Below are 23790 nucleotides of genomic sequence, written 5' to 3' on the forward strand. Positions count from 1 at the left end.
GGCAGGAGAGGACTCGTCAGACTTGCCAGTGACATGGCCTGCAGGACTATTGGCTTTCCTGGCAAAGGAGGAAATTGACACTGAGGGAGTTGGTGGTGTGGTTTGCAGGAGCTTGGTTACAAGAGGAAGGGATTTAGTGGTCAGTGGACTGCTTCCGCTGTCACCCAAAGTTTTTGAACTTGTCACTGACTTATGATGAATGCGCTGCAGGTGACGTATAAGGGAGGATGTTCCGAGGTGGTTAACGTCCTTACCCCTACTTATTACAGCTTGACAAAGGAAACACACGGCTTGACACCTGTTGTCCGCATTTGTGTTGAAATAATTCCACACCGAAGAGCTGATTTTTTTTGTATTTTGACCAGGCATGTCAATGGCCATATTCCTCCCACGGACAACAGGTGTCTCCCCGGGTGCCTGACTTAAACAAACCACCTCACCATCAGAATCCTCCTTGTCAATTTCCTCCCCAGCGCCAGCAACACCCATATCCTCATCCTGGTGTACTTCAACAGTGACATCTTCAATTTGACTATCAGGAACTGGACTGCGGGTGCTCCTTCCAGCACTTGCAGGGGGCGTGCAAATGGTGGAAGGCGCAAGCTCTTCCCGTCCAGTGTTGGGAAGGTCAGGCATCGCAACCGACACAATTGGACTCTCCTTGGGTATTTGTGATTTAGAAGAATGCACAGTTCTTTGTTGTGCTTTTGCCAGCTTAAGTCTTTTCATTTTTCTAGCGAGAGGATGAGTGCTTCCATCCTCATGTGAAGCTGAACCACTAGCCATGAACATAGGCCAGGGCCTCAGCCGTTCCTTGCCACTCCGTGTCGTAAATGGCATATTGGCAAGTTTACGCTTCTCCTCAGACGCTTTTAATTTTGATTTTTGGGTCATTTTACTGAACTTTTGTTTTTTGGATTTTACATGCTCTCTACTATGACATTGGGCATCGGCCTTGGCAGACGACGTTGATGGCATTTCATCGTCTCGGCCATGACTAGTGGCAGCAGCTTCAGCACGAGGTGGAAGTGGATCTTGATCTTTCCCTGTTTTAACCTCCACATTTTTGTTCTCCATATTTTAATGTGTGGAATTATATGCCAGTATCAATAGCAATGGCCTACTACTATATATACTGCGCACAACTAAAATGCACCACAGGTATAGAATGTAGATGGATAGTATACTTAATGACGACACAGAGGTAGGTACAGCAGTGGCCTTCCGTACCGTACTGCTATATATAGTATACTGGTGGTCACTGTGTCAGCAAACTGCAAAACTAAAATGCACCACAGGTATAGAATGTAGATGGATAGTATACTTAATGACGACACAGAGGTAGGTACAGCAGTGGCCTTCCGTACCGTACTGCTATATATAGTATACTGGTGGTCACTGTGTCAGCAAACTGCAAAACTAAAATGCACCACAGGTATAGAATGTAGATGGATAGTATACTTAATGACGACACAGAGATAGGTACAGCAGTGGCCTTCCGTACCGTACTGCTATATATAGTATACTGGTGGTCACTGTGTCAGCAAACTGCAAAACTAAAATGCACCACAGGTATAGAATGTAGATGGATAGTATACTTAATGACGACACAGAGGTAGGTACAGCAGTGGCCTTCCGTACCGTACTGCTATATATAGTATACTGGTGGTCACTGTGTCAGCAAAACTCTGCACTGTACTCCTCCTATATAAAATTATACTGGTGGTCCCGACTCCCCAGTCCCCACAATAAAGCAGCACACTGAGCACAGATATGGAGTGTTTTTCAGGCAGACAACGTATAATGGTGGTCACTGTCAGCAAAACTCTGCACTGTACTCCTCCTATATAATATTAATTATACTGGTGGTCCCCAGTCCCCGCATTAAAATAAAGCAGCACACTGAGCACAGATATGGAGTGTTTTTCAGGCAGACAACGTATACTGGTGGTCACTGTCAGTAAAACTCTGCACTGTACTCCTGCTATATAATACAGCTGCTCCCCAGTCCCCACAATTAAGCAGTGTGAGCACAGATATATATGCAGCACACTGAGCACAGATATGGAGCGTTTTTTTCAGGCAGAGAACGGATAACTGGTGGTCACTGATCAGCAAAACTCTGCACTGTACTCCTCCTATATTATACAGCTGCTCCCCAGTCCTCCCCACAATGAATTAAGCAATAATGCACAATCAAATTCAACAATAACGGAGAGGACGCCAGCCACGTCCTCTCCCTAACATTTGCAATGCACGAGTGAAAATGGCGGCGACGCGCGGCTGCTTATATAGAATCCGAATCTCGCTAGAATCCGACAGCGGGATGATGACGTTCGGGCGCGCTCGGGTTACCCGAGCCAAGCGGGAGAGTCCGAGTATGGCTCGGACCCGTGTAAAAAGGGTGAAGTTCGGGGGGGTTCGGTTTCCGAGAAACCGAACCCGCTCATCACTAATATATATATATATATATATATATATATATATATAGTGGTCGAACTGGAAATTTTGAAGTGGGGGTATGCAAAAGTCAAGGATGCAATTATGTGCGCGCCGAAGGCGCGTGCGCTCCAGAAAACGGGGCGTGGTCACCCAATAGGGGTCGGGTCCAGTGTAGTAGAACCCCTTATACTATCTAGTACTGGTGCCCCTTTCACCTTATAGCACACGGTACGAGCTGAAATTCACATTATAGCACACATTACGAGCTGAAATTCACATTATAGCACACGGTACGAGACGAAATTCAGATTGTAGCACACTGAATGAGCCGAAATTCACATTGTAGCACACTGAATGGGCTGAAATTCACAATGTAGCACACTGAATGAGCCGAAATTAACATTGTACCACACTGAAAGAGCCGACATTCACATTGTAGCACACTGAATGAGCCGACATTAACATGGTGGCACACTGAATGAGCCGAAATTCACATTGTATCACACTGAATGAGCCGAAATTCACATTGTAGTGCAATGAATGAGCCGAAATTCACATTGTAGCACACTGAATGAGCCGAAATTCACATTGTAGCACACTGAATGATCCGACATTCACATTGTAGCACACTGAATGATCCGACATTCACATTGTAGCACACTGAATGAGCCGACATTCACATTGTAGCACACTGAATGAGCCGACATTAACATTGTAGCACAATGAATGAGCCGAAATTCACATTGTAGCACACTGAATGAGCCGAAATTCACATTGTAGCACACTGAATGAGCCGAAATTGTGACAGCAGGGACAGCCAGAGTGACAGCAGAGACAGGGAGAGAGAGAGAGTGACGGCAGGGAGCGAGGGAGTGACGACAGGGAGAGAGAGAGTGACGACAGTGACAGCAGGGAGAGAGAGAGTGACAACAGTGACAGCAGGGAGAGAGAGAGTGACAACAGTGACAGCAGGGAGAAAGAGAGTGACGACAGTGACAGCAGGGAGAGAGAGAGTGACGACAGTGACAGCAGGGAGAGAGAGAGTGACAGTAGGGACAGTAACAACAGGGAGAGAGGGTGACGGCAGGGGAACATTACCTGAGTGTGGTCGGCGGAGGCACCCATGTGCAGCAGCGGCGATAAGGAGTCCTTTGGTGTGATGAGGTCCTTCTGACCGCCATTTGTTGCGGCTGGTGGTTGGCAGCGGTGAGCGGCTAGCCATGGGCGTAAGTTAATACCAGACACCCGGAGGCGAAAAAGACCATATTGCCCCCCCCACTCAGCCCATTTCAGGTATACACACAAAGCCACATATACACGCATACACACACTTACATATATAAAAATACACACCCAGCCACATTTACAAACAGCCACACACACACACACACACACACACATTATACCACTTATACACAAATAGCCACACATATATAGCCACATATCTACATACTCAGTCACGCACACGCAGCCACATTTACACACACACACACACACACACACACACATGTCTCCACACTGACACTCTTCTCCATTAGTTCCAGACTGAGCTGTCAGTGGGGCGGGAGCCAGGCTGGCGGCGGCGGGCGGCTGGGCGGCGGTGAGCAGTGTCTTTTCATGTGGGAGCCGGGCAGTTGTGAGCCATGGGAGCCGGGGGCAGGTGAGGAGTGGAGCGGGGATGGGACATGTGAGGAGAAGGGAGGAGCTAGTAGGTGGTAACGGGGCCAAAATTACCGCTGTCACAGTGACGGGCGTGCTTTCAGATACGCTGAAAGCACGCCCCTGCTGTTCAGCGGCACTTGGACAGGTGCCGCTTCCATTAGTTTTTTCAATGGGCTTTTACAGCCCTCTGCTTGTCCCCGCCCCCTGTCCGCCCCCTGCTTCTGGCCGATCACAATGGAGAGCAGGAGGCACCGTTCTCGGTGCCGCACAAATTCATTTCGACAGCCATTTAAACTGAAAAATTATTAACATAATATAAATAAAATACTTATGACACAGAATATGTGTCATAAGTATCTTCTTTGTATTATTTTTATAATTAATCACAGGGGAGGCACTGCCTCCCCTGCCTCCCCTGACTGCACATCCCTGGAAATATGTGACTATGGGGTCTATTTACTAAGCCTTGGAGAGAGATAAAGTGGGCGTAGATAAACTACCAACTAACCAGCTCCTGTCAATTTTCAAACACAGCCTGTAACATGGCAGTTAGGAGCTGATTGGCTGGTACTTTATCTCCCTCCACTTTATCTCTCTCCAAGGCTTAGTAATTAGACCCCTTAATATAACATTAACCTTTGCCCAAACAAGTTTTCCTAAGACAAATTCTTACTGCCAGCCCGATAGTACAGTGAGGGGATGGAGAGCGCCCAATTAGTTCACAATGCGAGAAGCAGATGGTCTCTATTTAAGGCACGGTTGATGAGTTTTTTCAGACCACCCCTCCAGGAGATGCGAATACTTTTGTGAAATCGAGGGTTGGTAGGAAATAACGACACAACTTAATCATAATACACCACACGCTGCAATAATGCAAATCATGGATTCATGCTACCCGGGAGGGATAAAGCGAATGGTGTCATCAAGCCGGGTTCCACACACCACTTCTGTCAGGCCCAGCCTGGGGGAGAATGTTGTACTTTATAGTCCAGGACATCACTCACAAATTCAGAAGCCTCCTGGAAATTCCAGGAAAATTAGCCGGTCGACAGTACAGATGGCAGATGACACTGTACATTATAAATAGGGAGGGTTAATATGGCTATAACAGAACAGGTATTGCAGCAGTACAAACAAAGATACATGTTAAATAGGCTGCTCCATTGTGAAGCTGATGCAGGCAATGGTAGATGACATTCAGTGATTCATACAGCAGTATATTTAGAAATGCATCATGGTTTAATTTTAACCACTCAATGATTTTTTTTTTTTTATTTAATAAAAAAATCTCCTATATATTAGCCCAGATCTGTGACTCTGTGCCTATGTCTCTAACGCTGGGTGGAGTCACAGGGCTGGGCGGAGTCAACTGGCCAGTGCCAGCAGAACACTACCTACAGTTAGGAAGGTGGTAAGCGGTAGCAGCAGCCACATAATCCAGCCACCATCAGCAGGGAGGGGAATACAGCCAAAAGGACACGTGCAAGCACCAACTGGAAGGACGTGGCACCTTGCCCGGTAACACACTATACACCAACACCCCAACCTGCACTCACACCCCATGCCAGGGACCCCTCCCTCATGCAACCCCATCACCACCTAACACATCCACCCAGTGGGGTGTCATGCTGACCGGAACACGCCGTCTGCACAACGGCACACGACCCACACAATGGGCAACCCCCATTGCTGCTCGAGAACCCTGCCACTACCAGCACCATGCTCCTCTCAGGAGAGACACTATGGCTGGCAGCTGACGTCTGCACCGCGGGCCAGCACAGACGAGGTCTCCTTTCGCCGGCCACACACAGACACCCACACCCCACCTTACACCCGCACCCCACGCCGGGGACCCCTCCCTCCTGCAACCCATGCTCGCCGTCTGCGAAACGTCACACGACCCGCACACTGGACAAAGGTGGTGATTCCGAGTTGTTCGCTCGTTGCCGTTTTTCACAATGCAGCGATTAGGTGGAAAATGTGCATGCGCATGGTACGCAGCGCGTATGCGCAAAGTAATTTAACACAAAACTTATTTACACAAGCTCGAGCGACGTTTTTTCATCCCTCGAGTGATCGTAGTGTGATTGACAGGAAGTGGGTGTTTTTGGGTGGAAACTGTCCGTTTTCAGGGAGTGTGCTAAAAAACGCAGGCGTGCCAGGTTAAAACGCAGGAGTGGCTGGAGAAACGGGGGAGTGGCTGGCCGAACGCAGGGCATGTTTGTGACGTTAAACCAGGAACTAAACGGACCGAGGTGATCGCAATCTAGGAGTAGGTCTGGAGCTACTCAGAAACTGCAAGGAATTATTTAGTAGCAGTTCTGCTAATCTTTTGTTCGCTATTCTGCTAAGCTGAGATACACTCCCAGAGGGCGGCTGCCTAGCGTTCGCAATGCTGCTAAAAGCAGCTAGCGAGCGAACAACTCGGAATGAGGGCCAAAGCCCATTGCTGCACATACGACGAAGCCTGACACTGCAAGCACGCCGCTCCACACTGTGCCTGCGTTAGCTGTATAGACGCGCGTGTCCCCAGCCCCGCGGGGTGGATGTCAGATGCGAGCCAACACCTGACAACCACACGAGCGGCTCATCCACATTCTATACACCTAACGCAGCCACACAGTGAGGAGCGTCGTGCTTGCCGTGTCATGCTTCGGCGTATGTGCAGCAATGGAGCTTGCCCTCATCCCTACACCTACCACAGACACACACTCTGTAGGCAAGCCGCCCCACACAAGGGGCGGAACAAGTGCAGCGCCATGGGGCCAGCGCAGGGCAATGGGGACAGCACTTTGCAGTAGAGATGAGCGGGTTCGGTTTCTCGGAAACCGAACCCCCCCGAACTTCACCTTTTTTACACGGGTCCGAGGCAGGTTCGAACCTTCCCGCCTTGCTCGGCTAACCCGAGCGCGCCCGAACGTCATCATCCCGCTGTCGGATTCTCACGAGATTTGGATTCTATATAAGCAGCCGCGCGTCGCCGCCATTTTCACTCGTGCATTGGAGATGATAGGAAGAGGACGTGGCTGGCGTCCTCTCCGTTTATTGTTGAAGTTGATTGGATTGGTTTATTGCTTAATTGTGGGGAGGACTGGGGAGCAGCTGTTAGGAGGACTACAGTGCAGAGTTTTGCTGATAAGTGACCACCAGTTTTCATCCGTTCTCTGCCTGAAAAAAACGCTCCATACCTACCATATCTGTGCTCAGTGTGCTGCATAATATATCTGTGCTGAGTGCTCACACTGCTTAATTGTGGGGACTGGAGAGCAGCTATAGCAGGAGTACAGTGCAGAGTTTTGCTGACAGTGACCACCAGTATACGTTGTCTGCCTGAAAAAAACTCCATATCTGTGCTCAGTGTGCTGCTTTATTGTGGGGACTGGGGACCACCAGTATAATTAATATTATTTAGGAGGAGTACAGTGCAGAGTGCACTGCTGTACCTACCTCTGTGTCGTCATCCATTAAGTATACTATCCATCTACATTCTATACCTGTGGTGCATTTTAGTTTTGCAGTTTGCTGACAGTGTCTACCAGTATACTATATATAGCAGTACGGTAGGCCACTGCTGTACCTACCTCTGTGTCGTCATCCATTAAGTATACTATCCATCTACATTCTATACATGTGGTGCATTTTAGTTTTGCAGTTTGCTGACACAGTGTCCACCAGTATACTATATATAGCAGTACGGTAGGCCACTGCTGTACCTACCTCTGTGTTGTCATCCATTAAGTATACTATCCATCTACATTCTATACCTGTGGTGCATTTTAGTTTTGCAGTTTGCTGACAGTGTCCACCAGTATACTATATATAGCAGTACGGTAGGCCACTGCTGTACCTACCTCTGTGTCGTCATCCATTAAGTATACTATCCATCTACATTCTATACCTGTGGTGCATTTTAGTTTTGCAGTTTGCTGACAGTGTCCACCAGTATACTATATATAGCAGTACGGTAGGCCACTGCTGTACCTACCTCTGTGTCGTCATCCATTAAGTATACTATCCATCTACATTCTATACCTGTGGTGCATTTTAGTTTTGCAGTTTGCTGACACAGTGTCCACCAGTATACTATATATAGCAGTACGGTAGGCCACTGCTGTACCTACCTCTGTGTCGTCATCCATTAAGTATACTATCCATCTACATTCTACACTTGTGGTGCATTTTAGTTTTGCAGTTTGCTGACAGTGTCCACCAGTATGCTATATTTAGCAGTACGGTAGGCCACTGCTGTACCTACCTCTGTGTCGTCATCCATTAAGTATACACTCCATCTACATTCTATACCTGTGGTGCATTTTAGTTTTGCAGTTTGCTGACAGTGTCCACCAGTATACTATATATAGCAGTACGGTAGGCCACTGCTGTACCTACCTCTGTGTCATTATCCATTAAGTATACTATCCATCTACATTCTATACCTGTGGTGCATTTTAGTTTTGCAGTTTGCTGACAGTGTCCACCAGTATACTATATATAGCAGTACGGTAGGCCACTGCTGTACCTACCTCTGTGTCGTCATCCATTAAGTTTACTATCCATCTACATTCTATACCTGTGGTGCATTTTAGTTTTGCAGTTTGCTGACACAGTGTCCACCAGTATACTATATATAGCAGTACGGTAGGCCACTGCTGTACCTACCTCTGTGTCGTCATCCATTAAGAGTACTATCCATCTACATTCTATACCTGTGGTGCATTTTAGTTTTGCAGTTTGCTGACACAGTGTCCACCAGTATACTATATATAGCAGTACGGTAGGCCACTGCTGTACCTACCTCTGTGTCGTCATCCATTAAGTATACTATCCATCTACATTCTATACCTGTGGTGCATTTTAGTTTTGCAGTTTGCTGACACAGTGTCCACCAGTATACTATATATAGCAGTACGGTAGGCCACTGCTGTACCTACCTCTGTGTCGTCATCCATTAAGTATACTATCCATCTACATTCTATACCTGTGATGCATTTTAGTTTTGCAGTTTGCTGACAGTGTCCACCAGTATACTATAAATAGCAGTATGGTAGGCCACTGCGGTACCTACCTCTGTGTCGTCATCCATTAAGTATACTATCCATCTACATCCTATACCTGTGGTGCATTTTAGTTTTGCAGTTTGCTGACACAGTGTCCACCAGTATACTATATATAGCAGTACGGTAGGCTACTGCTGTACCTACCTCTGTGTCGTCATCCATTAAGTATACTATCCATCTACATTCTATACCTGTGGTGCATTTTAGTTTTGCAGTTTGCTGACAGTGTCCACCAGTATACTATATATAGCAGTACGGTAGGCCACTGCTGTACCTACCTCTGTGTCGTCATCCATTAAGTATACTATCCATCTACATTCTATACCTGTGGTGCATTTTAGTTTTGCAGTTTGCTGACACAGTGTCCACCAGTATACTATATATAGCAGTATGGTAGGCCACTGCTGTACCTACCTCTGTGTCGTCATCCATTAAGTATACTATCCATCTACATTCTATACCTGTGGTGCATTTTAGTTTTGCAGTTTGCTGACAGTGTCCACCAGTATACTATATATAGCAGTACGGTAGGCCACTGCTGTACTTACCTCTGTGTCGTCATCCATTAAGTATACTATCCATCTACATTCTATACCTGTGGTGCATTTTAGTTTTGCAGTTTGCTGACACAGTGTCCACCAGTATACTATATATAGCAGTACGGTAGGCCACTGCTGTACCTACCTCTGTGTTGTCTTTCATTAAGTATACTATCCATCTACATTCTATACCTGTGGTGCATTTTAGTTTTGCAGTTTGCTGACAGTGTCCACCAGTATACTATATATAGCAGTAGGGTAGGCCACTGCTGTACCTACCTCTGTGTCGTCATCCATTAAGTATACTATCCATCTACATTCTATATCTGTGGTGCATTTCAGTTGTGCGCAGTAAATATAGTAGTAGGCCATTGCTATTGATACTGGCATATAATTCCACACATTAAAAAATGGAGAACAAAAATGTGGAGGTTAAAATAGGGAAAGATCAAGATCCACTTCCACCTCGTGCTGAAGCTGCTGCCACTAGTCATGGCCGAGACGATGAAATGCCATCAACGTCGTCTGCCAAGGCCGATGCCCAATGTCATAGTAGAGAGCATGTAAAATCCAAAACACAAATGTTCAGTAAAATGACCCAAAAATCAAAATTAAAAGCGTCTGAGGAGAAGCGTAAACTTGCCAATATGCCATTTACGACACGGAGTGGCAAGGAACGGCTGAGGCCCTGGCCTATGTTCATGGCTAGTGGTTCAGCTTCACATGAGGATGGAAGCACTCATCCTCTCGCTAGAAAAAAGAAAAGACTTAAGCTGGCAAAAGCACAGCAAAGAACTGTGCGTTCTTCTAAATCACAAATCCCCAAGGAGAGTCCAATTGTGTCGGTTGCGATGCCTGACCTTCCCAACACTGGACGGGAAGAGCTTGCGCCTTCCACCATTTGCACGCCCCCTGCAAGTGCTGGAAGGAGCACCCGCAGTCTAGTTCCTGATAGTCAAATTGAAGATGTCACTGTTGAAGTACACCAGGATGAGGATATGGGTGTTGCTGGCGCTGGGAAGGAAATTGACAAGGAGGATTCTGATGGTGAGGTGGTTTGTTTAAGTCAGGCACCCGGGGAGACACCTGTTGTCCGTGGGAGGAATATGGCCATTGACATGCCTGGTCAAAATACAAAAAAAATCAGCTCTTCGGTGTGGAATTATTTCAACACAAATGCGGACAACATGTGTCAAGCCGTGTGTTGCCTTTGTCAAGCTGTAATAAGTAGGGGTAAGGACGTTAACCACCTCGGAACATCCTCCCTTATACGTCACCTGCAGCGCATTCATCATAAGTCAGTGACAAGTTCAAAAACTTTGGGTGACAGCGGAAGCAGTCCACTGACCACTAAATCCCTTCCTCTTGTAACCAAGCTCCTGCAAACCACACCACCAACTCCCTCAGTGTCAAGTTCCTTCTTACCCAGGAAAGCCAATAGTCCTGCAGGCCATGTCACTGTCAAGTCTGACGAGTCCTCTCCTGCCTGGGATTCCTCCGATGCATCCTTGAGTGTAACGCCTACTGCTGCTGGCGCTGCTGTTGTTGCTGCTGGGAGTCGATCATCATCCAAGAGGGGAAGTCGGAAGACCACTTGTACTACTTTCAGTAAGCAATTGACTGTCCAACAGTCCTTTGCGAGGAAGATGAAATATCACAGCAGTCATCCTGCTGCAAAGCAGATAACTCAGGCCTTGGCAGCCTGGGCGGTGAGAAACGTGGTTCCGGTATCCATCGTTAATTCAGAGGCAACTATAGACTTGATTGAGGTACTATGTCCCCGGTACCAAATACCATCTAGGTTCCATTTCTCTAGGCAGGCGATACCGAAAATGTACACAGACCTCAGAAAAAGACTCACCAGTGTCCTAAAAATTGCAGTTGTACCCAATGTCCACTTAACCACGGACATGTGGACAAGTGGAGCAGGGCAGACTCAGGACTATATGACTGTGACAGCCCACTGGGTAGATGTATTGCCTCCCGCAGCAAGAACAGCAGCGGCGGCACCAGTAGCAGCATCTCGCAAACGCCAAGTCGTTCCTTGGCAGGCTACGCTTTGTATCACCGCTTTCCATAAGAGTCACACAGCTGACAACCTCTTACGGGAACTGAGGAAGATCATCGCAGAATGGCTTACCCCAATTGGACTCTCCTGGGGATTTGTGACATCGGACAACGCCAGCAATATTGTGCATGCATTACATCTGGGCAAATTCCAGCACGTCCCATATTTTGCACATACATTGAATTTGGTGGTGCAGAATTATTTAAAAAAACGACAGGGGCGTGCAAGAGATGCTGTCGGTGGTCCAAAGAATTGCGGCCCACTTTCGGCATTCAGGCACCGCGTACAGAAGACTGGAGCACCACCAAACATTCCTGAACCTGCCCTGCCATCATCTGAAGCAAGAGGTGGTAACGAGGTGGAATTCAACCCTCTATATGCTTCAGAGGATGGAGGAGCAGCAAAAGGCCATTCAAGCCTATACATCTGCCCACGATATAGGCAAAGGAGGCGGAATGCACCTGACTCAAGCGCAGTGGAGAATGATTTCAACGTTGTGCAAGGTTCTGCAACCCTTTGAACTTGCCACACGTGAAGTCAGTTCAGACACTGCCAGCCTGAGTCAGGTCATTCCCCTCATCAGGCTTTTGCAGAAGAAGCTGGAGACATTGAAGGAACAGCTAAAACAGAGCGATTCCGCTAGGCATGTGGGACTTGTGGATGGAGCCCTTAATTCGCTTAACCTGGATTCACGGGTGGTCAATCTGTTGAAATCAGAGCACTACATTTTGGCCACCGTGCTCGATCCTAGATTTAAAACCTACGTTGTATCTCTCTTTCCGGCAGACACAAGTCTGCAGAGGTTCAAAGACCTGCTGGTGAGAAAATTGTCAAGTCAAGCGGAACGTGACCCGTCAACATCTCCTCCTTCACATTCTCTCGCAACTGGGGGTGCGAGGAAAAGGCTAAGAATTCCTAGCCCACCCGCTGGCGGTGATGCAGGGCAGTCTGGAGCGAGTGCTGACATCTGGTCCGGACTGCATCTGGTCCGGACTGAAGGACCTGCCAATGATTACTGACATGTCGTCTACTGTCACTGCATATGATTCTCTCACCATGGAAAGAATGGTGGAGGATTATATGAGTGACCGCATCCAAGTAGGCACGTCAGACAGTCCGTACGTATACTGGCAGGAAAAAGAGGCAATTTGGAGGCCCTTGCACAAACTGGCTTTATTCTACCTAAGTTGCCCTCCCTCCAGTGTGTACTCCGAAAGAGAGTTTAGTGCAGCCGCTCACCTTGTCAGCAATCGGCGTACGAGGTTACTTCCAGAAAATGTGGAGAAGATGATGTTCATCAAAATGAATTATAATCAATTCCTCCGTGGAGACATTCACCAGCAGCAATTGCCTCCAGAAAGTACACAGGGACCTGAGATGGTGGATTCCAGTGGGGACGAATTAATAATCTGTGAGGAGGGGGATGTACACAGTGAAAGGGGTGAGGAATCGGAGGATAATGATGAGGTGGACATCTTGCCTCTGTAGAGCCGGTTTGTGCAAGGAGAGATTGATTGCTTCTTTTTTGGTGGGGGCACAAACCAACCAGTCATTTCTGTCACAGTCGTGTGGCAGACCCTGTCGCTGAAATGATGGGCTCGTTAAAGTGTGCATGTCCTGTTTATACAACATAAGGGTGGGTGGGAGGGCCCAAGGACAATTCCATCTTGCACCTCTTTTTTCTTTAATTTTTCTTTGCATCATGTGCTGTTTGGGGACAATTTTTTGGAAGTGCCATCCTGCCTGACATTGCAATGCCACTCCTAGATGGGCCAGGTGTTTGTGTCGGCCACTTGTGTCGCTTAGCTTAGTCACACAGCCACCTTGGTGCGCCTCTTTTTTTCTTTGCATCATGTGCTGTTTGGGGACAATTTTTTGGACGTGCCATCCTGTCTTGATTGACACTGCAGTGCCACTCCTAGATGGGCCAGGTGTTTGTGTCGGCCACTTGTGTCGCTTAGCTTAGTCACACAGCGACCTTGGTGCGCCTCTCTTTTTCTTTGCATCATGTGCTGTTTGGGGACTATTTTTTTTGAAGTGCCATCCTGTCTGACACTGCAATGCCACTCCTAGATGGGCCAGGTGTTTGTGTCGGCCACTTGTGTCGCTTAGCTGAGTCACACAGCGACCTTGGTGCGCCTCTTTTTTTCTTTGCATCATGTGCTGTTTGGGGACTATTTTTTTGAAGTGCCATCCTGTCTGACACTGCAATGCCACTCCTAGATGGGCCAGGTGTTTGTGTCGGCCACTTGTGTCGCTTAGCTTAGTCAAACAGCCACCTTGGTGCGCCTCTTTTTTTATTTGCATCATGTGCTGTTTGGGGACAATTTTTTGGAAGTGCCATCCTGTCTTGATTGACACTGCAGTGCCACTCCTAGATGGGCCAGGTGTTTGTGTCGGCCACTTGTGTCGCTTAGCTTAGTCAAACAGCCACCTTGGTGCGCCTCTTTTTTTCTTTGCATCATGTGCTGTTTTGGGACAATTTCTTTGACGTGCCATCCTGTCTTGATTGACACTGCAGTGCCACTCCTAGATAGGCCAGGTGTTTGTGTCGGCCACTTGTGTCGCTTAGCTTAGCCATCCAGCGACCTCGGTGCAAATTGTAGGACTAAAAATAATATTGTTAGGTGTGAGGTGTTCAGAATAGACTGGAAATGAGTGGAAATTATGGTAATTGAGGTTAATAATGCTATGGGATAAAAATGACCCCCAAACTCAATCAATATATCAATGATTGGAAATCATTGATGGTCGCCAGCCGCTGCTGAATACTTATTCCATCGATGGTGTATACCCAGATGGTTCTACACCATCGATGGTCGCTGTACACAATGGTTTTTTTACCCCCACCAATAATGAGCTGCCTGTTCCAGAACAGGGCTGTTCGACTGTCAGCCAGCAGCCCTGCACAGTGTCCGGCACTAACAATGTGGATAACAGCTGGCAATGGTGATGTCCCTCCTCTTTATGAAGCTGAGCTGTCACTCACAGCTCAGCCCCGCCCCCGGCTCTTACGCAGCAGAAGAGCAAGCTACCGCGCATGGGCATAAACATCGATGGGACAATCCATCGATGGCTATGCATATAATACTTAGCTGCCATCGATGGTTTGTCTTACCATCGCCATCGATGGTAACCGTCGCTGCCTATAGCGCCAATTCCCATCCCTACTGACCACGCTCCCTCGGCAACCAACTCACTAGCTCCAACCAGCAGCCAGGGAGATGGCATAGCCTATCACCACAAAACCACCGCACCCTCTTCTCCCTCACGCGCAGGATCACTCGAGCTCCAAAATCCCCCAACAAGCACACACCCTCCTCCGCCCCCTGCACACACAAAACCCCTTCCCCATCCTTACAAACCCCCCACCCAACACCACCGCCTCATGGCCGCCTAACCCTCACAACACAACAACAAACACAACCCTCACACACCCACAACTCCAAAGGACACCAAACCCCACCCGCCAAAACAACGCAACTGCCTGTCCAACACCTGCCGCAACACGCAAGCCCATCCCCCAAACAAAATATACCCATACCGGCCACCCACCCTCCACAAATATACCACCCCTCCAACACCCCCTTCACCACAACACAACCTTCCCCATCTACCTAACCCACTCACCCCCCTCCCCTGCACACCCCCCCAAAACCCTCCACCATCCACCCCATGTGGACCTCCTCCACCCATGCAATCTTCGGACACCCTCCCCTATCCCTGTGGCACCCACAACCACAACTCCAGCAAACGCAACACCTACTGTCCCCACCCCCATCCATCCCTCTCCCCTAGGCCAAATCATATACAGTCAACGGCCCCCATCCAGGAACTTGCGCAAGCTCGAAAATCCACCACCCACAGCACTGTGGGGGCCCCCACAACGATCCACGTACACCTCGCAAACAACACTCCACCAAGCACAGTACCTTCAACACCCTCCACAATCCAAGCAAAAACCACCCAAAACCTATCACACACCCAGCTCCCAACCTCTCCAGCCAACTTATTATCTCACTGCATCAGGACAACAGTTTACGCACAATAGTACCCGCATATGCTAGTCACACAGATGTACATCGCAACTCCACACCACCACACCTAAGCCCCCAACAAACACCCCAACACCGCAGCCTCTTCTTCTTCACACGCAGAAACACTCCACCCACCCCTCCCCCAACCACAACATGCACACACCCTCCCCAAACCCCTGCTCGCACAAAACCACTTCCCCATACTTACACCCCCACACACAACAACACCGCCTTATGCACCACTAAGCCTCACACCACAGCAACGGACACAACCCTCGCACACCCACAACTCTAAAACACAACCAACCCTGCAACAACAACACACCCGCCTGTGCAATACCCGCACCACCTCACAAGTCCATCCCCCAACCAACCTAGGCCGATACCTGACACCCAGCTTCCACAAATACACCACCCCCTGCACCTTAACACAACCTTTCCCATCTGCCTACCCCACTCCACCCCACCCTCCCCTGCACACACCCCAATACCCTGCCCCATCCACCCACCCCATGTGGACATCCCCCAGCCATGCCACTTTCAGACACCCTCCCCCAACCACAACATGCGCGCACCCTCCCCAAACCCCTGCTCGCCCAACACCACTTCACCATACTTACAAACCTCCCACCCAACCACACCGCCTTATGAACCACTAACCCTCACACCACACCAACTAACACAACCCTCGCACACCCACAACTACAACAAACAACAACCCCCCCCACGACAAAACACCCGCCTGTGGAACACCCGCACCACCTCACAAGCCCATACCCCACTCAACCTTCCCCAAAACCTGGCACCCACCTTCCACAAAAACACCACCCCATGCACCTCAACACAACCTTCCCTATCCCCCTACCCCACTCCCCCCCACCCTCCCCTGCACGCACCCCAATACCTTCCCCCATCCCCCCACCCACCCCATGTGGACATCCCTCAGCCATGCCACCTTCGGACACCATCCCCCTAATCCCCACACTCACAACTCCACCAAGTGCAACACCTCCTGTCCCCTCCCTCATCCCTCACCCCTAGGGCAAAGTATATACAGTGACCGAACCACATCCACGGTCCAGGCTGACTCTGGTCAGCCACCACCCACAGCATCATGGGGACAGGCTGCCCAATCCCTGTACCCCTTCACAAAAACCACTACACCAACCATAGTACCTTCACCGCCCTCCACAATGCAGCACAAAACCACGCAAAACCTATCACATACAAACTCTGCCCATGCCCAGAACCCACCTACACCCACCCCCACCCCTAGGACATTCCTCTGGTACACCCTGCTCCCCCTCTATACCTAATTCTCCACCAACTCCCCAGACCAATCCACTTACCCCTCGCAACCACCACCCCACCAACCACAGTACCTTCACCACCCTCCACAATCCACCACAAAACCCCACAAAACCTATCTCCTATATAATAGCCCAGATCTGTGACTCTGTGCCTGTGTGTATAACGCTGGGCGTGGCTAGGAGCTCTCATTGGGTTAGCAGCAGGTCTATCACACCCAGTCCACAGCTGATTGGGTGAGAAACGCCCTCCCACACAGGTTACATATTGGGTGCATCTTCTTCCTTGTAATGCGGCGCGTTGGGACACTGACACTAACAATAGTGACTGGCTGCTTACCTGCTGTGCGAGTCTCCGAGAGAGCCACTGCCAAGTGAGGACAGCAGCTTAGCTGCTTCCAGGAGGAGAACCATTACCCTCCCTCCCACACTCGCAGTACCTCCGGGCCTCATCCGCGGCACCCCCACACACCCCCTCCACCACCCGCGGCACCACCGCACCCACCCCTCCCCCACCCACAGCACCGCCGCAGCAGCTCCTCCCCCACCCACGGTGGCTCCAGACCCTCTCCCCTACCCGCGGCACCCACGCACCCGCCCCTCCACCGGGATCCGGTCTGAAGATCGACAGTGTCTAGGTCGACAATGTTTAGGTCGACCACTATAGGTCGACAGTCACTAGGTCGACATGGATGGAAGGTCGACAGGGTTTCTAGGTCGACATGTGCTAGGTCGACAGGTCTAAAGGTCGACATGAGTTTTTCACATTTTTTTTTTTTCATACTTAACGATCCACGTGGACTACGATTGGAACGGTAAAGTGTGCCGAGCGAAGCGGTAGCGGAGCGAAGGCACCATGCCTGAAGCATGGCGAGCGAAGCGAGCCATGCGAGGGGACGCGGTGCACTAATTTGGGATCCCGGTCACTTTACGAAGAAAACGACACCAAAAATAAATAAATCATCATGTCGACCTTTAGACCTGTCGACCTAGCACATGTCGACCTAGAAACCCTGTCGACCTTCCATCCATGTCGACCTAGTGACTGTCGACCTATAGTGGTCGACCTACACATTGTCGACCTAGACACTGTCGATAAAACGAACCACACCCCCCTCCACCACCCACGGCACCACCGCACCCACCCCTCCTCCACCCGCTGCACCCCTGTACGCCCTCCTCCATCCGTGTCTCCACCACACCCGCCACTCCCCCAACCACAGCACCTACTAGGTGATTCATCAGGCCCTGCGTGCACTGTTCACGCCATTGCAAGGGGCTATGACCCCTTAACCATCGCACGCCCTTTGTCCATGCAGTATTTAACCACTCACACAATTATGATTGGAGGTAACACTACATATAATAAAAATATTGCACGCCACAAGGGCGTGTAAGGGTTAAGGGGGCATAGCCCTTTACGACGGTGTGAAGAGCGCCCATAGGGCGCAATGAATCACTTAGTTACAAATATTTAAAAAATATGTTTATATACTGTATTGAAAAATATATACCTAGGAGGTGTTTTGCACCCCTCACCCACTGCGTTTCCCCATTGTGAAATTACCTACCACTCACTAGTGACAATATTATTTATATGGCGCCACAAGGGATCCTCGGCGCCCAATTACAGAGTACAAAAACAAATAAGCAAAATAGGAATACAGTGACTTACAGTTGAAGACAATATAGAACAAGTACGGGGTATACTATATAAACATAGCTGAGTCAGCAGACGACACTGACATACAGTAAGTTTCATGGTGGCAGAAAACCGAGGGATTTGGTGTTGTTGAAGATGGTTTAAGTAAGAGAAGGAAAAGCACATGAGGGCCCTGCTCGAGAGAGAGAGCATACATTCTATAGGGGAGTAGAATCTAGTGATGTGCACCGGAAATTTTTCGGGTTTTGTGTTTTGGTTTTGGGTTCGGTTCCGCGGCCGTGTTTTGGGTTCGAACGCGTTTTGGCAAAACCTCACCGAATTTTTTTTGTCGGATTCGGGTGTGTTTTGGATTCGGGTGTTTTTTTCAAAAAAACCTAAAAAACAGCTTAAATCATAGAATTTGGGGGTCATTTTGATCCCAAAGTATTATTAACCTCAATAACCATAATTTCCACTCATTTTCAGTCTATTCTGAACACCTCACACCTCACAATATTATTTTTAGTCCTAAAATTTGCACCGAGGTCGCTGGATGACTAAGCTCAGCGACCCAAGTGGCCGACACAAACACCTGGCCCATCTAGGAGTGGCACTGCAGTGTCACGCAGGATGGCCCTTCCAAAAAGCACTCCCCAAACAGCACATGACGCAAAGAAAAAAAGAGGCGCAATGAGGTAGCTGTGTGACTAAGCTCAGCGACCCAAGTGGCCGACACAAATACCTGGCCCATCTAGGAGTGGCACTGCAGTGTCAGGCAGGATGGCCCTTCCAAAAAATACTCCCCAAACAGCACATGACGCAAAGAAAAAAAGAGGCGCAATGAGGTAGCTGTGTGAGTAAGCAAAGCGACCCTAGTGGCCGACACAAACACCTGGCCCATTTAGGAGTGGCACTGCAGTGTCACGCAGGCTGGCCCTTCCAAAAAACACTCCCCAAACAGCACATGACGCAAATAAAAATGAAAGAAAAAAGAGGTGCAAGATGGAATTGTCCTTGGGCCCTCCCACCCACCCTTATGTTGTATAAACAGGACATGCACACTTTAACCAACCCATCATTTCAGTGACAGGGTCTGCCACACGACTGTGACTGAAATGACAGGTTGGTTTGGACCCTCACCAAAAAAGAAGCAATTAATCTCTCCTTGCACAAACTGGCTCTACAGAGGCAAGATGTCCACCTCATCATCATCCTCCGATATATCACCGTGTACATCCCCCTCCTCACAGATTATCAATTCGTCCCCACTGGAATCCACCATCTCAGCTCCCTGTGTACTTTGTGGAGGCAATTGCTGCTGGTGAATGTCTCCACGGAGGAATTGATTATAATTCATTTTAATGAACATCATCTTCTCCACATTTTCTGGATGTAACCTCGTACGCCGATTGCTGACAAGGTGAGCGGAGGCACTAAACACTCTTTCGGAGTACACACTTGTGGGAGGGCAACTTAGGTAGAATAAAGCCAGTTTGTGCAAGGGCCTCCAAATTGCCTCTTTTTCCTGCCAGTATAAGTACGGACTGTCTGACGTGCCTACTTGGATGCGGTCACTCATATAATCCTCCACCATTCTTTCAATGGGGAGAGAATCATATGCATTGACAGTAGACGACATGTCCGTAATCGTTGTGAGGTCCTTCAGTCCGGACCAGATGTCAGCATCAGCAGTCGCTCCAGACTGCCCTGCATCACCGCCAGCGGGTGGGCTCGGAATTCTGAGCCTTTTCCTCGCACCCCCAGTTGCGAGAGAATGTGAAGGAGGAGATGTTGACAGGTCGCGTTCCGCTTGACTTGACAATTTTCTCACCAGCAGTTCTTTGAACCCCTGCAGACTTGTGTCTGCCGGAAAGAGAGATCCAATGTAGGTTTTAAATCTAGGATCGAGCACGGTGGCCAAAATGTAGTGCTCTGATTTCAACAGATTGACCACCCGTGAATCCTTGTTAAGCGAATTAAGGGCTCCATCCACAAGTCCCACATGCCTAGCGGAATCGCTCTGTGTTAGCTCCTCCTTCAATGTCTCCAGCTTCTTCTGCAAAAGCCTGATGAGGGGAATGACCTGACTCAGGCTGGCAGTGTCTGAACTGACTTCACGTGTGGCAAGTTCAAAAGGTTGCAGAACCTTGCACAACGTTGAAATCATTCTCCACTGCGCTTGAGACAGGTGCATTCCACCTCCTATATCGTGCTCAGTTGTATAGGCTTGAATGGCCTTTTGCTGCTCCTCCAACCTCTGAAGCATATAGAGGGTTGAATTCCACCTCGTTACCACTTCTTGCTTCAGATGATGGCAGGGCAGGTTCAGGCGTTTTTGGTGGTGCTCCAGTCTTCTGTACGTGGTGCTTGTACGCCGAAAGTGTGCCGCAATTCTTCTGGCCACCGACAGCGTCTCTTGCACGCCCCTCTCGTTTTTTAAATAATTCTGCACCACCAAATTCAAGGTATGTGCAAAACATGGGACGTGCTGGAATTTGCCCATATTTAATGCACACACAATATTGCTGGCGTTGTCCGATGCCACAAATCCACAGGAGAGTCCAATTGGGGTAAGCCATTCTGCGATGATCTTCCTCAGTTGCCGTAAGAGGTTTTTAGCTGTGTGCGTATTCTGGAAAGCGGTGATACAAAGCGTAGCCTGCCTAGGAAAGAGTTGGCATTTGCGAGATGCTGCTACTCGTGCCGCCGCTGCTGATCTTGCGGCGGGAGTCCATACATCTACCCAGTGGGCTGTCACAGTCATATAGTCCTGAGTCTGCCCTGCTCCACTTGTCCACATGTCCGTGGTTAAGTGGACATTGGGTACAGCTGCATTTTTTAGGACACTGGTGAGTCTTTTTCTGAGGTCTGTGTACATTTTCGGTATCGCCTGCCTAGAGAAATGGAACCTAGATGGTATTTGGTACCGGGGACACAGTACCTCAAACAAGTCTATAGTTGGCTCTGCAGTAATGATGGATACCGGAACCACGTTTCTCACCGCCCAGGATGCCAAGGCCTCAGTTATCCGCTTTGCAGCAGGATGACTGCTGTGATATTTCATCTTCCTCGCAAAGGACTGTTGGACAGTCAATTGCTTGGTGGAAGTAGTAAAAGTGGTCTTACGACTTCCCCTCTGGGATGACCATCGACTCCCAGCAGCAACAACAGCAGCGCCAGCAGCAGTAGGCGTTACACGCAAGGATGCATCGGAGGAATCCCAGGCAGGAGAGGACTCGTCAGAATTGCCAGTGACATGGCCTGCAGGACTATTGGCATTCCTGGGGAAGGAGGAAATTGACACTGAGGGAGTTGGTGGGGTGGTTTGCGTGAGCTTGGTTACAAGAGGAAGGGATTTACTGGTCAGTGGACTGCTTCCGCTGTCGCCCAAAGTTTTTGAACTTGTCACTGACTTATGATGAATGCGCTGCAGGTGACGTATAAGGGAGGATGTTCCGAGGTGGTTAACGTCCTTACCCCTACTTATTACAGCTTGACAAAGGCAACACACGGCTTGACAAATGTTGTCCGCATTTCTGTTGAAATACTTCCACACCGAAGAGCTGATTTTTTTGGTATTTTCACCAGGCATGTCAATGGCCATATTCCTCCCACGGACAACAGGTGTCTCCCCGGTTGCCTGACTTAAACAAACCACCTCACCATCAGAATCCTCCTGGTCAATTTCCTCCCCAGCGCCAGCAACACCCATATCCTCCTCATCCTGGTGTACTTCAACACTGACATCTTCAATCTGACTATCAGGAACTGGACTGCGGGTGCTCCTTCCAGCACTTGCAGGGGGCGTGCAAATGGTGGAAGGCGCATGCTCTTCACGTCCAGTGTTGGGAAGGTCAGGCATCGCAACCGACACAATTGGACTCTCCTTGTGGATTTGGGATTTCGAAGAACGCACAGTTCTTTGCTGTGCTTTTGCCAGCTTAAGTCTTTTCATTTTTCTAGCGAGAGGCTGAGTGCTTCCATCCTCATGTGAAGCTGAACCACTAGCCATGAACATAGGCCAGGGCCTCAGCCGTTCCTTGCCACTCCGTGTGGTAAATGGCATATTGGCAAGTTTACGCTTCTCCTCCGACGATTTTATTTTAGATTTTTGAGTCCTTTTTTTACTGATATTTGGTGTTTTGGATTTTACATGCTCTGTACTATGACATTGGGCATCGGCCTTGGCAGACGACGTTGATGGCATTTCATCGTCTCGGCCATGACTAGTGGCAGCAGCTTCAGCACGAGGTGGAAGTCGATCTTGATCTTTCCCTATTTTTGGAACCTTAACATTTTTGTTCTCCATATTTTAATAGGCACAACTAAAAGGCACCTCAGGTAAACAATGGAGATGGATGGATACTAGTATACTTATGGATGACGAGTGACTGCCGACACAGAGGTAGCTACAGCCGTGGACTACCGTACTGCGTCTGCTAGTATAGACTGGATGATAATGATATAAAATATATATATATATATATATATATATATATCACTACTGCAGGACAGGTATATATTATATAATGACGGACCTGCTGGACACTGTCAGCAGACTCCTAAACTACTAGTATGAAGAAGATAGAAAAAAAACCCACCACAGGTAGGTATTCAATTATGGACGAGCACTGCCGACACAGAGGTAGCTACAGCCGTGGACTACCGTACTGCGTCTGCTAGTATAGACTGGATGATAATGATATAAAAAATATATATATATCACTACTGCAGGACAGGTATATATTATATAATGACGGACCTGCTGGACACTGTCAGCAGACTCCTAAACTACTAGTATGAAGAAGATAGAAAAAAAAAACCACCACAGGTAGGTATACAATTATGGACGAGCGACTGCCGACACAGAGGTAGCTACAGCCGTGGACTACCGTACTGCGTCTGCTAGTATAGACTGGATGATAATGATATAAAAAATATATATATATCACTACTGCAGGACAGGTATATATTATATAATGACGGTCCTGCTGGACACTGTCAGCAGACTCCTAAACTACTAGTATGAAGAAGAT

Source organism: Pseudophryne corroboree, chromosome 9, assembly GCF_028390025.1.
Source record: "Pseudophryne corroboree isolate aPseCor3 chromosome 9, aPseCor3.hap2, whole genome shotgun sequence".
In the NCBI taxonomy this organism is placed as follows: domain Eukaryota; kingdom Metazoa; phylum Chordata; class Amphibia; order Anura; family Myobatrachidae; genus Pseudophryne; species Pseudophryne corroboree.